Genomic DNA, 13,832 nt, shown 5'->3' with positions numbered 1-13,832 from the left:
GAGTACAGAGACCTGGAAATTCTTTGATATTGTGAATGAACACAGCTTCTTCCTCATAGTGCCCACAGTGCAGTTTATGACGTTGGTACAACTGGGTTTACTACTGTATGCAATGTTTTGCCCACGTGGAGACCATTTTGAATTTGCAAATCTACAATCTTGTGAAAGCCTAAATATGGTTTGTTATTCTTTGCTACAAAATATGCTGTGTAAAATATTTTCCTTGTACTTTCAAAAAATCTTGCTGCTGTTCAACTATAAGCTTTTCTAGGACACTGTGTTGTCTTTCTTTTCGTTGTCAGCAAGCAGTTAAATGGGCTTCGGAAGTCCTATGTTCATGACTTTTTTTTTCCGTGATGTTAATTGAGCTTGTCGTACGGACAAACGGGATTATTAGATATGTTTGGGAATCCAAACAACAAGAAACTACTTCACATGATTGACTTTTATCTTCAACAGAAGCAGTTCCGCTGGTACTGTTCGTGTATGAAGTAGATGGGCCATTATAAGCTTCACGCTCTTTCGAACCACACGGACCATCATCTGCAGTTGAAACCCCGGAACTAGATTCAATGAAATAATCCACTATAATGCATTTCATACTGAAAAATTATAACTTTTAATTACCAACGTAGTTTATACACTTTTCACTGGAAAATGTAGTGTGCCAGGATTTAAAACAGCAAAGTAATACATACAACCGAAGGAGTCAACGGAGTGCTCCACTACAACGCCTACAATTCACTAAAAAGGAAACTGAACAACAATACCGTGCAATGGCTAACGATTAATGTTGTTAGCAATCGGATCGTAATCGCACAAACGAAAAGCACGGCAAAGAATCGAAATAATAAAAAGATCATAGCGGAGGGTCAAGTCAACAGCCGACATTCGATATTGTGGTTGGATCATTGAAGGTTGCAATATCAGCATACGGAAGCTGGAAATGTTTTTATTTTACTTGTATCTTATCTTACAGGTTAGGTTTCCGATAAGAGGCAGTTTCTGTTGCATTATCAACCTTCAGGCCATCGTCCAACTGAACCAACGTTAGCGATCACACGGCGTCAGTTACACCGCCACGAATTGGTTTTCGTTTTCGGACGCCCATGCATTATTACATCGGGCTATAGAGCCAAAGCGTTCTCGCTTCCCGAGCACGGGGTCTCGGGTTCGATTCCCGGCGGGGTCAGGGATTTTCCCTGCCTCGAAATGGCTGGGTGTTGTTGTGTCGTCTTCACCATCATCATTCATCCCCATTACGGTCGGAGGAAGGCAATGGCAAACCACCTCCACTAGGACCTTGCCTAGTAAGGCGGCGCGGGTCTCCCGCGTCGCTCCCCTACGCTCTGTAAGATGTATGGGACTCATCATCATCATAGAGCCAAATCAGTCAGCGTCAAGGTCATGCGCCGGAAGGTGAGCCGAAAGATTACCTGAGAATCAAGCGCATAAATAGTTAAATGTACAAGATGTGCTGTAACTGGCACTCGCGCGAGCGCCCGAAAGTGAAAGAATACAATGTTAACGTGTCGAAGCAGGGCATTAAGAGTTTTCTGACATTATCACCATGTCACGCGATGTGAGCATCGAAAGGCGAGTCGACATCGGGTGTGCAACGCCGCTCAGGCCGACACAGAACGGCGCAGACCAACCCAGAACTGCCGAGAATGGAAAACTAGAAATGCCGTACACAAAGAGCGCGCATTGCCTTTGATGTTCCGACGCTGCGGGAAACTTTTCATTGTTGAGCAGAGCGGCGCGGTTTGACGTCCCCACCGGCCGCGCTGCGCCTGACCTTGGCTTTGCGCGGGTGCCCCACCTCACGTGCCTAATGTTCATTGTTCTTTTTTACTTGGTCGTTTCGTCTAGGCCATTTATCAACGCTCAGTTGACTTCACAGCTATGTTCTATGATTTATAACTCAGAATTGACGACAATTTAATTCAGAGAGACGATGAAAGAGAATTGCTATAATAAGAAAATATTCTGCACGTAAGAAAGTAGGGGGATGGTGTATCTCTCGAAAAAACAGTGTGGAGGTAGCGACCACGCGCGTTCCCCATCAATACGGCCCTGCCTGGGGGAGTAATCTGTTTCCAGCACGACTAGTCCCCTACATACACTCCTGGAAATTGAAATAAGAACACCGTGAATTCATTGTCCCAGGAAGGGGAAACTTTATTGACACATTCCTGGGGTCAGATACATCACATGATCACACTGACAGAACCACAGGCACATAGACACAGGCAACAGAGCATGCACAATGTCGGCACTAGTACAGTGTATATCCACCTTTCGCAGCAATGCAGGCTGCTATTCTCCCATGGAGACGATCGTAGAGATGCTGGATGTAGTCCTGTGGAACGGCTTGCCATGCCATTTCCACCTGGCGCCTCAGTTGGACCAGCGTTCGTGCTGGACGTGCAGACCGCGTGAGACGACGCTTCATCCAGTCCCAAACATGCTCAATGGGGGACAGATCCGGAGATCTTGCTGGCCAGGGTAGTTGACTTCCACCTTCTAGAGCACGTTGGGTGGCACGGGATACATGCGGACGTGCATTGTCCTGTTGGAACAGCAAGTTCCCTTGCCGGTCTAGGAATGGTAGAACGATGGGTTCGATGACGGTTTGGATGTACCGTGCACTATTCAGTGTCCCCTCGACGATCACCAGTGGTGTACGGCCAGTGTAGGAGATCGCTCCCCACACCATGATGCCGGGTGTTGGCCCTGTGTGCCTCGGTCGTATGCAGTCCTGATTGTGGCGCTCACCTGCACGGCGCCAAACACGCATACGACCATCATTGGCACCAAGGCAGAAGCGACTCTCATCGCTGAAGACGACACGTCTCCATTCGTCCCTCCATTCACGCCTGTCGCGACACCACTGGAGGCGGGCTGCACGATGTTGGGGCGTGAGCGGAAGACGGCCTAACGGTGTGCGGGACCGTAGCCCAGCTTCATGGAGACGGTTGCGAATGGTCCTCGCCGATACCCCAGGAGCAACAGTGTCCCTAATTTGCTGGGAAGTGGCGGTGCGGTCCCCTACGGCACTGCGTAGAATCCTACGGTCTTGGCGTGCATCCGTGCGTCGCTGCGGTCCGGTCCCAGGTCGACGGGCACGTGCACCTTCCGCCGACCACTGGCGACAACATCGATGTACTGTGGAGACCTCACGCCCCACGTGTTGAGCAATTCAGCGGTACGTCCACCCGGCCTCCCGCATGCCAACTATACGCCCTCGCTCAAAGTCCGTCAACTGCACATACGGTTCACGTTCACGCTGTCGCGGCATGCTACCAGTGTTAAAGACTGGGATGGGGCTCCGTATGCCACGGCAAACTGGCTGACACTGACGGCGGCGGTGCACAAATGCTGCGCAGCTAGCGCCATTCGACGGCCAACACCGCGGTTCCTGTGTGTCCGCTGTGCCGTGCGTGTGATCATTGCTTTTACAGCCCTCTCGCAGTGTCCGGAGCAAGTATGGTGGGTCTGACACACCGGTGTCAATGTGTTCTTTTTTCCATTTCCAGGAGTGTATATGTCAGCGACAGTACAGGAGTGGCTTGCAGAATAGAATGTAATTTCTCTTCTCGATTCGCATTCTTCTGTACTAGACACAAACCCTACTGAAAACGAGTGGGCAGAGACGGGCCATGTGAGAAAACTAGCGTTCCCCGCCTCAAGAATCAGTGATGACCTTCGGAACGTCATGCTAGCTGCCTGGGAGGACGAGTCAGAAAAATGAGAGATCTGTTACTTATCTCGCACACTCCATGCCTCGCAGATTAGGCTACAGACAGTCATTGAAACTGAAGGCCTTTGGAGAGGATGTTAAGCGGTAAAGAAGCCACATGCTGTTTCATTTTGAGGGCCGAAAATATTTTAATAAGATTCGCAAACTGTTCGTTCAATTCATTTCGGAATTTCTGCTAATTAAACAAGTTAACGGAGTAACGCCAAAAAAATGCTCTAAGCCACATACGAAACAAAACTTTTCAGTAGGCAGTTGCTTATTAGCCCACAAAGTATGCCGCTGCACTACGAATTCTTGATGCTACAGCTGCAGACATGTTGATACATCTTACCGCTCTTGAATCCACATCACTAAATTATCTGACCTCGCTACGTCTGTAATGCTATGAACGATGCAGCGCAGTTTTCTTGGGTGGGTTCTTATTGTGTCAAAAAGGTGTTATTCTTCTACTACATCCTACTTACAAGTGTTATTCACATTTACAGGGTGTTACAAAAAGGTACGGTCAAACTTTCAGGAAACATTCCTCATACACAAATAAAGAAAAGATGTTATGTGGACATGTGTCCGGAAACGCTTAATTTCCATGTTAGAGCACATTTTAGTTTCGTCAGTATGTACTGTACATCCTCGATTCACCGCCAGTTGGCCCAATTGAAGGAAGGTAATGTTGACTTCGGTGCTTGTGTTGACATGCGGGTCATTGCTCTACAGTACTAGCATCAAGCACATCAGTACGTAGCATCAACAGGTTAGTGTTCATCACGAACGTGGTTTTGCAGTCAGTACTATGTTTACAAATGCGGAGTTGGCAGATGCCCATTAGAACGGGGCAATAGCCGTGGCGCGGTACGTTTGTATCGAGATAGATTTCCAGAACGAAGGTGTCCCGACAGGAAGACGTTCGAAGCAGTTGATCGGCGTCTTAGGGAGCACGGAACATTCCAGCCTATGACTCGCGACTGTGGAAGACCTAGAACGACGAGGACACCTGCAATGGACGAGGCAATTCTTCGTGCAGTTGACGATAAACCTAATGTCAGCGTCAGAGAAGTTGCTGCTGTACAAGGTAACGTTGACCACGTAACTGTATGGAGAGTGCTACGGGAGAACCAGTTGTTTCCGTACCATGTACAGCGTGTGCAGGCACCATCAGCAGCTGATTGGCCTCCACGGGTACACTTCTGCGAATGGTTCATCCAACAATGTGTCAATCCTCATTTCAGTGTAAATGTTCTCTTTACGGATGAGGCTTCATTCCAACGTGATCAAATTGTAAATTTTCACACTCAACATGTGTGGGCTGATGAGAATCCGCACGCAATTGTGCAATCACGTCATCAGCACAGATTTTCTGTGAACGATTGGGCAGGCATTGTTGGCGATGTCTTGATTGGGCCCCATGTTCTTCCACCTACGCTCAATGGAGCACGTTATCATGATTTCATACGGGATACTCTACCTGTGCTGCTAGAACATGTGCCTTTACAAGTACGACACAACATGTGGTTCATGCACGATGGAGCTCCTGCACATTTCAGTCGAAGTGTTCGTACGCTTCTCAACAACAGATTTGGTGACCGATGGATTGGTACAGGTCGACCAATTCCGTGGTCTCCACGCTCTCCTGACCTCAACCCTCTTGACTTTCATTTATGGGGGCATTTAAAAGCTCTTGTATACGCAACCCTGGTACCAAATGTAGAGACTCTTCGCGCTCGTATTGTGGACGGCTGTGATACAATACGCCATTCTCCAGGGCTGCATCAGGGATTCCATGCGACAGAGGGTGGATGCATGTATCCTCGCTAACGGAGGACATTTTGAACATTTCCTGTAACAAAGTGTTTAAAGTCACGCTGGTACGTTCTATTGCTGTGTGTTTCTATTCCATGATTAATGTGATTTGAAGAGAAGTAAGAAAATGAGCTCTAACATGGAAAGAAAGCGTTTCCAGACACATGTCCACATAACATATTTTCTTTTTTTGTGTGTGAGGAATGTTTCCCGAAAGTTTGGCCGTACCTTTTTTAACACCCTGTATAAGCAGATCTGTACGCCCCGTAATGGTTGGTTGGGTGATTTGGGGAATGGGACCTTACAGCGAGGTCATAAGTCTCATCGGATTAGGGAAGGATGGGGAAGAAAGTCGGCCGTGCCCTTTCAAAGGAACCATCCCAGCATTTACCTGAAGCGATTTAGGGAAATACGGAAAACCTAAATCAGGATGGTCGGATGAGGGTTTGAACCGTCGTCCTTCCGAAAACGGGTCCAGTGTGCTATCCATTGCGTCACCTCGCTCGGTACGCCCCATAATGTGATAGGCTCTTGCGCAACATGGAGGGTAATTCAAGTTGTAGCCACGGCCATTTTTTTGGGGTGTCAAGTGTAGAACGACATGAACGGCACTTTATTTCGGAAAGACAGTAATGGATTACTTGAGAATAGTAAACTGCAAGAACGTATGCAGAAGGAAGTAAATCACAGAATGAGATTTTCACTCTGCAGCGGAGTGTGCGCTGATGTGAAACTTCCTGGCAGATTAAAACTGTGTGCCCGACCGAGACTCGAACTCGGGACCTTTGCCTTTCGCGGGCAAGTGCTCTACCAACTGAGCCACCGAAGCACGACTCACGGCCGGTACTCACAGCTTCACTTCTGCCACTACCTCGTTTCCTACCTTCCAAACTTTACAGAAGCTCTCCTGCGAACCTTGCAGAACTAGCACTCCTGAAAGAAAGGATATTGCGGAGACATGGCTTAGCCACAGCCTGGGGGATGTTTCCAGAATGAGATTTTCACTCTGCAGCGGAGTGTGCGCTGATATGAAACTTCCTGGCAGATTAAAACTGTGTGCCCGACCGAGACTCGATCTCGGGACCTTTGCCTTTCGCGGGCAAGTGCTCTACCAACTGAGCCACCGAAGCACGACTCACGGCAGGTACTCAAAGCTTCACTTCTGCCAGTACCTCGTCTCCTACCTTCCAAACTTTACAGAAGCTCTCCTGCGAACCTTGCATAACTAGGTACTGGCAGAAGTGAAGCTGTGAGTACCGGCCGTGAGTCGTGCTTCGGTGGCTCAGTTGGTAGAGCACTTGCCCGCGAAAGGCAAAGGTCCCGAGTTCGAGTCTCGGTCGGGCACACAGTTTTAATCTGCCAGGAAGTTTCATATCAGCGCACACTCCGCTGCAAAGTGAAAATCTCATTCTGGAAACATCCCCCAGGCTGTGGCTAAGCCATGTCTCCGCAATATCCTTTCTTTCAGGAGTGCTAGTTCTGCAAGGTTCGCAGGAGAGCTTCTGTAAAGTTTGGAAGGTAGGAGACGAGGTAGTGGCAGAAGTGAAGCTGTGAGTACCGGTCGTGAGTCGTGCTTCGGTGGCTCAGTTGGTAGAGCACTTGCCCGCGAAAGGCAAAGGTCCCGAGTTCGAGGCTCGGTCGGGCACACAGTTTTAATCTGCCAGGAAGTTTCAAGTAAATCACAGTTAAACAAAAAAAAATAGAAAAACAAAATCTCTCAAATGTTTCTGCTGTGTCGTACAATGATTCGGGCAGTGAGAGTCCCAACAAAGACCTCTTAGTTTTTACCGGCTTTCCACGCAACTGCAAGGGAAAAACGCACCGCCGTGATCATAAGCGACGCGATTGTGTATTGTTTTTCAAGTAAGGAACCACCAACATATATGCAAAAATACACGCAGTTGATGAACATGTGTCTCACAAGTACTGCTGATTCAAGACCTCTCACCAAGCGGAATAATCATTCTCGATCACTGGTTCCTTATCCGAAAACAATCAGTTCAGGATCGCCTACTGTGTCTATAATTTTAACTGTGAAGGTCTTTTAGAAACTGCAGTTCAGAAAGCTGCTAAATAAGCCTTAGGAAAAAAGAGAAAGATAAGGAGGAAGAAAGAGTTAAAAAAAGTAAGATCCTTATCATAACTACCTCTACGAACCAACAGAAGAGAATCATCAGATTTACAAACAAGAAAGAAACACAGCAAATCGAACAATGAAACCAGCTCGTTAAGAATCTGGAAATATAAGCGTAATAGAAGACGATATTCACGAAAGTTAAATGATATCTTATAAAACAATGAAAACGCTAAACGAAACAGAAAAAGAAGTTACTCAAATAAATAACGCCAACAATCAAAATGACCAGTACATTACAAGAACTTGTGATATGAAGAAACGTGCTCCACGGAGAATGTAGAGGATGAAATTGAAATAGGAAGTGTAGACGATTGATGTATGGTTGAATTAAGAGAAGCCCCCAATTCGGAAAAGCTATTAGTATGGGTAGTGTAAACACTAAAGTGCTAAAATACAGAGGCACGCAACTACAAAAGAGATTACTACATTTATTAAATGTGTGCTAAAGAAAAGGAGCTGTTCCAGAAGTAAGGTCACAAACACACGTGGTATCACTATTTATAAAAGGAAACCGCTCTAGCTGCGAGAACTGTAGGGAGATCAGCTTATCACCACAAACAAAATTTGTGCAAGAATAGTGAACAAGAGGTTAAAGGTTATAGCTGAGAATTTATTACGCGAAGAACAAGTGGGATTTCGGAGGGACAGGCGACAACGAATGTGGTATTCATTATATAACAAATAATCGGAAATCAAAGAGAGTATAGTAGTGTAACTCATTTGGCGTTCTTGATTTTATTAATCATTTGATAATGTTTATAGAGAGAAACTGTGGAGAATTTTGAGGGAAAGAGGATATCCACGACACCAGATAAACGTTATAAAAGGTCTGCACAAACACACGATTGTAATTTTATTTGTAAATGTCACTCTAACAGAGACTATAGCCACAAACAAAAGAGCAAGACAAGGGTGCAGCATTTCACCCACACTTCTTAACATTTATTTAGGTGATGCAATTCAGAGATAGAAGGAGATTTTTTAAAGAAGGAATTAAGGTTAACAGTAATTCCCGCTTGAACTGTCTTTTTCATGCAGACGACACCACACTGCTGGCAGATAAAGAAGATGACCTGCAAAGGGGAATACATCTATTAGGTAAGGTTTGCAAAGAGTACTATTTGACGATTTCTTAAAAGAAGACAAAGTCAGTGGCTTTCAAAGGGAAATATCCTGTATGGACAAAAATTGTGATGAACGATACGACAATAGAACGGTTCGAACATTTTAACTATTTAGGTTGTGACGTCACATGTATGACGAAGATGTAGAGAAGAAATTATCAGAGTTTGGGAGTATAAGCGGATCAATAAACAGATGTCTGAAAAATAGAACGAAGAAAGAAATAAGATTGAAATTTTTAAAGACAATAGCAGTTTCAGTGCTTGTTTACGAAGTGAATCGTGGGTATACGTAAACACCAAGAAAGTGGCGCACAAGCAACAGAGATGAAGTTTCTAAGAGCAGTAAAAGGATGCTCAAGAGCTGACAGATTTCGAAATTCGGAAATTAGGGAAGGACTGAACATATTTAACGTCCTTAACAAATACGAGAAAATAGGATAAACTGGAATGAACATCTCGAAAGAATGAGTGGAAAAAGATTAAGACAGTTGAGAGAAAAGAAGGAAGAGCGAGGAAGCGATGGGTACCATAACAGGCAAAGCAAAACACGCCTAATGCTTGAAGTGATGATGATGATGGTGGTTTGTGAATGTCGATTTAGTCTCAAACTGAAACACATTGACAATGCTATACGTTTCTTATTTATATAAATTATATGCCTTCTAGTATTACAGGTGATTCAAAAATATTTCTGTTTGCTGATGACACCAGCTTGATAATGAAGGATCTTGTGTGTAATATTGAAACAGTAACAAATAATGTAGTTCGTGAAATAAGTTCGTGGCTTGAGGAAAATAATTTGATGCTAAATCACAGTAAGACTCAGTTTTTACAGTTTCTAACTCACAATTCAACAAGAACCGATATTTTGATCAGACAGAATGGGCATATTATAAGCGAGACGGAACAGTTCAAATTCCTAGGCGTTCGGATAGATAGTAAGCTGTTGTGGAAAGCCCATGTCCAGGATCTTGTTCAGAAGCTAAATGCTGCTTTATTTACCATTAGAACAGTATCTGAAATAAGTGACACTTCAACACGAAAAGTAGTCTACTTCACATATTTTCATATGCTTATGTCGTATGGTATTATTTTTTGGGGTAATTCTTCTGATTCAAAAAGGGTATTTTTGGCTCAAAAACGGGCTGTTCGAGTTATATGTGGTGTAAGTTCGAGAACGTCTTGTCGACCCCTATTCAAAAATCTGGGAATTCTGACATTGCCCTCACAGTATATATTTTCTTTAATGTCGTTTGTTGTTAGCAATATTAGCCTAGGCAGAAATCAAATCTGCATGTAGAATGCACTTCCTTGACTCTTGTGCAGAAAGGAGTGCAGTATTCTGCTGCATCCATTTTCAATAAGCTACCACAAGAACTCGAAAATCTTAGCAGTAGCCCAAACTCTTTTAAGTCTAAACTGAAGAGTTTCCTCATGGCTCACTCCTTCTATTCTGTCAAGGAGCTCCTGGAAGAGCTAAAAAATTAAGCAAATTCCAGTGTTACATTGTTGATTGTCTTCATTTAAACTTACGACTTGTCACCTGAATATGTTTTTTTTATATTTCATTTTATCTGTTTCTAATATCGGTGTTATAATTTCATGTATTGACTCGTTCCATGACCATGGAGACTTCTCCTTAATTTGGTCCCACGGAACAATAAATAAATAAATAAAAAATAAATAATACATGTCAACAGCCACGAAAAAAAATTGCCCTGTGAGTCTGTTTCCATTATTCCTAATTGTTTAAAGAGATACTTGTAAGATGGATGTCTTTTTTAAGTTAATAAATAATTATATTTCATAATTATATTTTCTTTAGAGCAATAATATTTTTCTGTGCAGCCCGAAATTATCGTGAAATATCGCCGATTGCCCAAAAGTTATGGGAATGCACTGGGTGTGATTACCAGTCGTCGTCTGCTGAAGCCCATGCAGTCCTTTGTCTCCGTACAGTGTTGATAGAAATGGGTTTCAGACGCCCAACGTTCAAATCGGTGGCGATCCGACTCAGTACACCACTGATCGCCCGTTACGGTACTGTGGAGAGTCTACATGGGCTTTCCGACCATGGTGTTTCCGACCCTGTTGTAGGTGCAGCAGCCGCTCGGGACTAGCCGAGCGGCGCCGGCACGGTAGCTCAGCGTGTTGGGTCAGCGTGTTGGGCCCTCTATAATAAAAAAAAAAAAACTGAGTTAATCGATTAACAACGAACTTCAAGGGATGTCTTATGACGTCCGCCCCGAGCAGATGCAACGAACTAAAGCGAACAAAATGAAATCCAGGGAAAAAAAGCGTATTCGGTCAGCGGTTTAACTGCCCTCTGTAGTAAAAAACTGAGTTAATGGATCATCGACGAACTGAAACGCATGTCTTTCGACGTCCGCCCCGGACAGATGCAACGAACGAATACGAACAAAATGAGATTACAAAAAAAAAAAAAGCGGTCTACTGCGCTGCAGTCATGGACTGTGCGGCTGATCCCGGCGGAGGTTCGAGTCCTCCCTCGGGCATGGGTGTGTGTGTTTGTCCTTAGGACAATTTAGGTTAAGTAGTGTGTAAGCTTAGGGACTGATGACCTTAGCAGTTAAGTCCCATAAGTTTTCACACACATTTTTTAGGTGCAGCAGTTGACTTGGGACTTTTGGCCAACAAGATTAGCGCCGCATGTTTTCCTACCGGAGCCTCCCGCACTGCTGATTTACGTAAGTCATTTACAGCTGCGGATGTATTGTCACCGCCGGCCGTTGTGACCGAGCGGTTCTAGGCGCTTCAGTCCGGAATCGCGCGACTGCTACGGTCGCAGGTTCGAATCCAGCCTCGGGCATGGATGTGTGTGATGTCATTAGATTTAAGTAGTTCTAAGTTCTAGGGGACTGATGACCTCAGAAGTTAAGTCCTATAGTGCTCAGAGCCATTTGTATTGCTACCGTCTGTTAGTCAGTGCCCTCGGAAATAGCCTTCGTTTCCTTGAAGTTTCGTGAAAATGGAACTGTCGTATGGTCGGGGCATTTGACAGTTGTTCGAAACAATTCAAACAACTGTATGCCTGCACCATACATGTTTCTGATAAATAAGCTGAAGAAGGAAGCAGTAAATCCTGTATCTGAAACTAAAAACAAGGTTCCAATCACCTGCCTCTTCAGAAAAGAAGAAATGGTACACAGATCATGAAAAAAGGTGAAACGAGATTAAGATACTATACAGGTTGGTCAGAAACAGTCTGAAAAGCTTGTAAGGGTGTTGTAGTACAGGTTGTGCTGAAAAAAACTGCTAAGAAAAGATTTCCACATGTTGCACAGTTTCCGAGTTAATTAGCACTGAAGTTAGCCAATCAGACCGCTGTGCGCAAAAATTCAAGTGGACCGCTGGTTGCAGTTCATGTTAGTCCTTCTAGTAGCGTAGATAATGGCTCACGAAACTACTCAGCCACTGGCTCGTGTTCGATCCTTACTACTGTCCTACATTCAGTTTTTGTATCGCTCTGTTGTTTGGTTTTAGGAAACCAAACGAAGAGCACATTTGGCGACACAGCCTCTGTTGGGCCTCTTGAATTTTCGTGCATAACGGCCTGTTTGGCTAACATCAACGCTAATTAACTTAAAATGGCGCAACGTATCGAACTTTTTTTCTTAATAATTATTTCCCACCACTGCTTATCCTGCAACATCCTTGTAAGGTGCTTAAAATGTTATCAGGAAGGCAAAGAGTATGTGGTATGCGAATAGAATAGCTAATTCACAAGATAAAATTAAAACCATATCGTCAGTTGTGAAGGAAGCGTCTGGTCAGCAGCACAAGGTCGACGATATAAAGTCAGTTCGCAGTAAAAATATTTCTGTTACTGATAAATCAGATATATGTACGGTATTTAACAACCATTTTCTGAGCATTGCTGGTGAAATAAATAAAAATTTAGTTTCTACAAGAAATCATATAACTTTCTTGGCAAATGGCTTTCCGAGCTTGTTGTCTGAAATACTCCTCTGTGATACAGACAAGAGGGAGATTGAGTCAATAATTAAATCACTGAAGACTAAGGACTCTAATGGTTATGATGGAGTGTCTAGCAGAATATTAAAGTAGTGTGCTGCACATATTTGTAATTTTTCCTTTAGGAATGGTCAGTTTCCTAAGCAAAATCGCTCAGTAGTAAAGTCACTTTATAAAAAGGGAGAAAGGGATAATGTAGATAATTTTAAACCTATTTCTATGCCATCAGTGTTTGCAAAAGTTATTGAAAAGGCTATGTATGTAAGGATAATTAATCATTTTATATCACACGATTTGCTATCAACTGTACAGTTCGGCTATAGAAGTCGTTTAACAACTGAAAATGCTATATTCTCTTTCCTCTGTGAGGTACTGGACGGGTTAAACAAAAGGTTTCGAACGCTTGGCATATTTTTTGATTCAACTAATGCATTTGATTGTGTTGATCACAAAATATTGCTCCAGAAGTTGGACTATTACGGAATACGTGGAGTAGCTCACAATTGGTTCACCTCTTACTTTAGCAACAGGCAGCAAAAGGTCATTATTCACAATGTTGATAACGGCCGTGATGTGGGGTCCGAGTGGGGTACTGTCAAGTGTGGGGGGGGGGGGGGGGGGCCCTAGGGATCAATGTTGGGGCCACTCCTGTCCCTTATTTATATAAATGATATGCCCTCTAGTATTATGCGTAACTCTAAAATATTTCTGTTTGCTGATGACACTAGCTTGGTAGTAAAGGATGTTGTGTGCAACATTGGCTCAGTTTCAAATAGTGCAGTACATGACCTCGGCTCATGGCTTGTAGAAAATAAACTAACACTAAATCACAGTAAGACTCAATTTTTACAATTTCTAACACACAATGCAACAAAACCTGATGTTTTAATTTCACAGAATGGACATATGATTAGTGAAGCTGAACAGTTCAAGTTTCTAGGTGTTCAGATAGATAGTAAGCTGTCATGGAAAGCCCACGTTCAGGATCTTTTACTATTCGAACAGTATCAGAAGT

At 44.0% G+C, this 13,832-nt stretch overlaps 2 non-coding genes across 2 annotated transcripts; one reads left to right on the top strand and one right to left on the bottom strand.

Moving 5' to 3' along the window:
* Positions 1-6,315: 6,315 nt before the first annotated feature.
* Positions 6,316-6,390, bottom strand: Trnas-cga. The gene has a single exon. It is a non-coding gene; the product is annotated as a tRNA-Ser (tRNA).
* A 440-nt stretch (positions 6,391-6,830) lies between these two features.
* On the top strand, positions 6,831-6,905 carry Trnas-cga. The gene has a single exon. It is a non-coding gene; the product is annotated as a tRNA-Ser (tRNA).
* The last annotated feature ends 6,927 nt before the right edge of the window (positions 6,906-13,832 follow it).

Source organism: Schistocerca piceifrons, chromosome 4, assembly GCF_021461385.2.
Source record: "Schistocerca piceifrons isolate TAMUIC-IGC-003096 chromosome 4, iqSchPice1.1, whole genome shotgun sequence".
Lineage (NCBI taxonomy): Eukaryota > Metazoa > Arthropoda > Insecta > Orthoptera > Acrididae > Schistocerca > Schistocerca piceifrons.
Note: the sequence above shows the minus strand (reverse complement) of the source record. Positions and strands in the feature narration are given on the sequence as shown.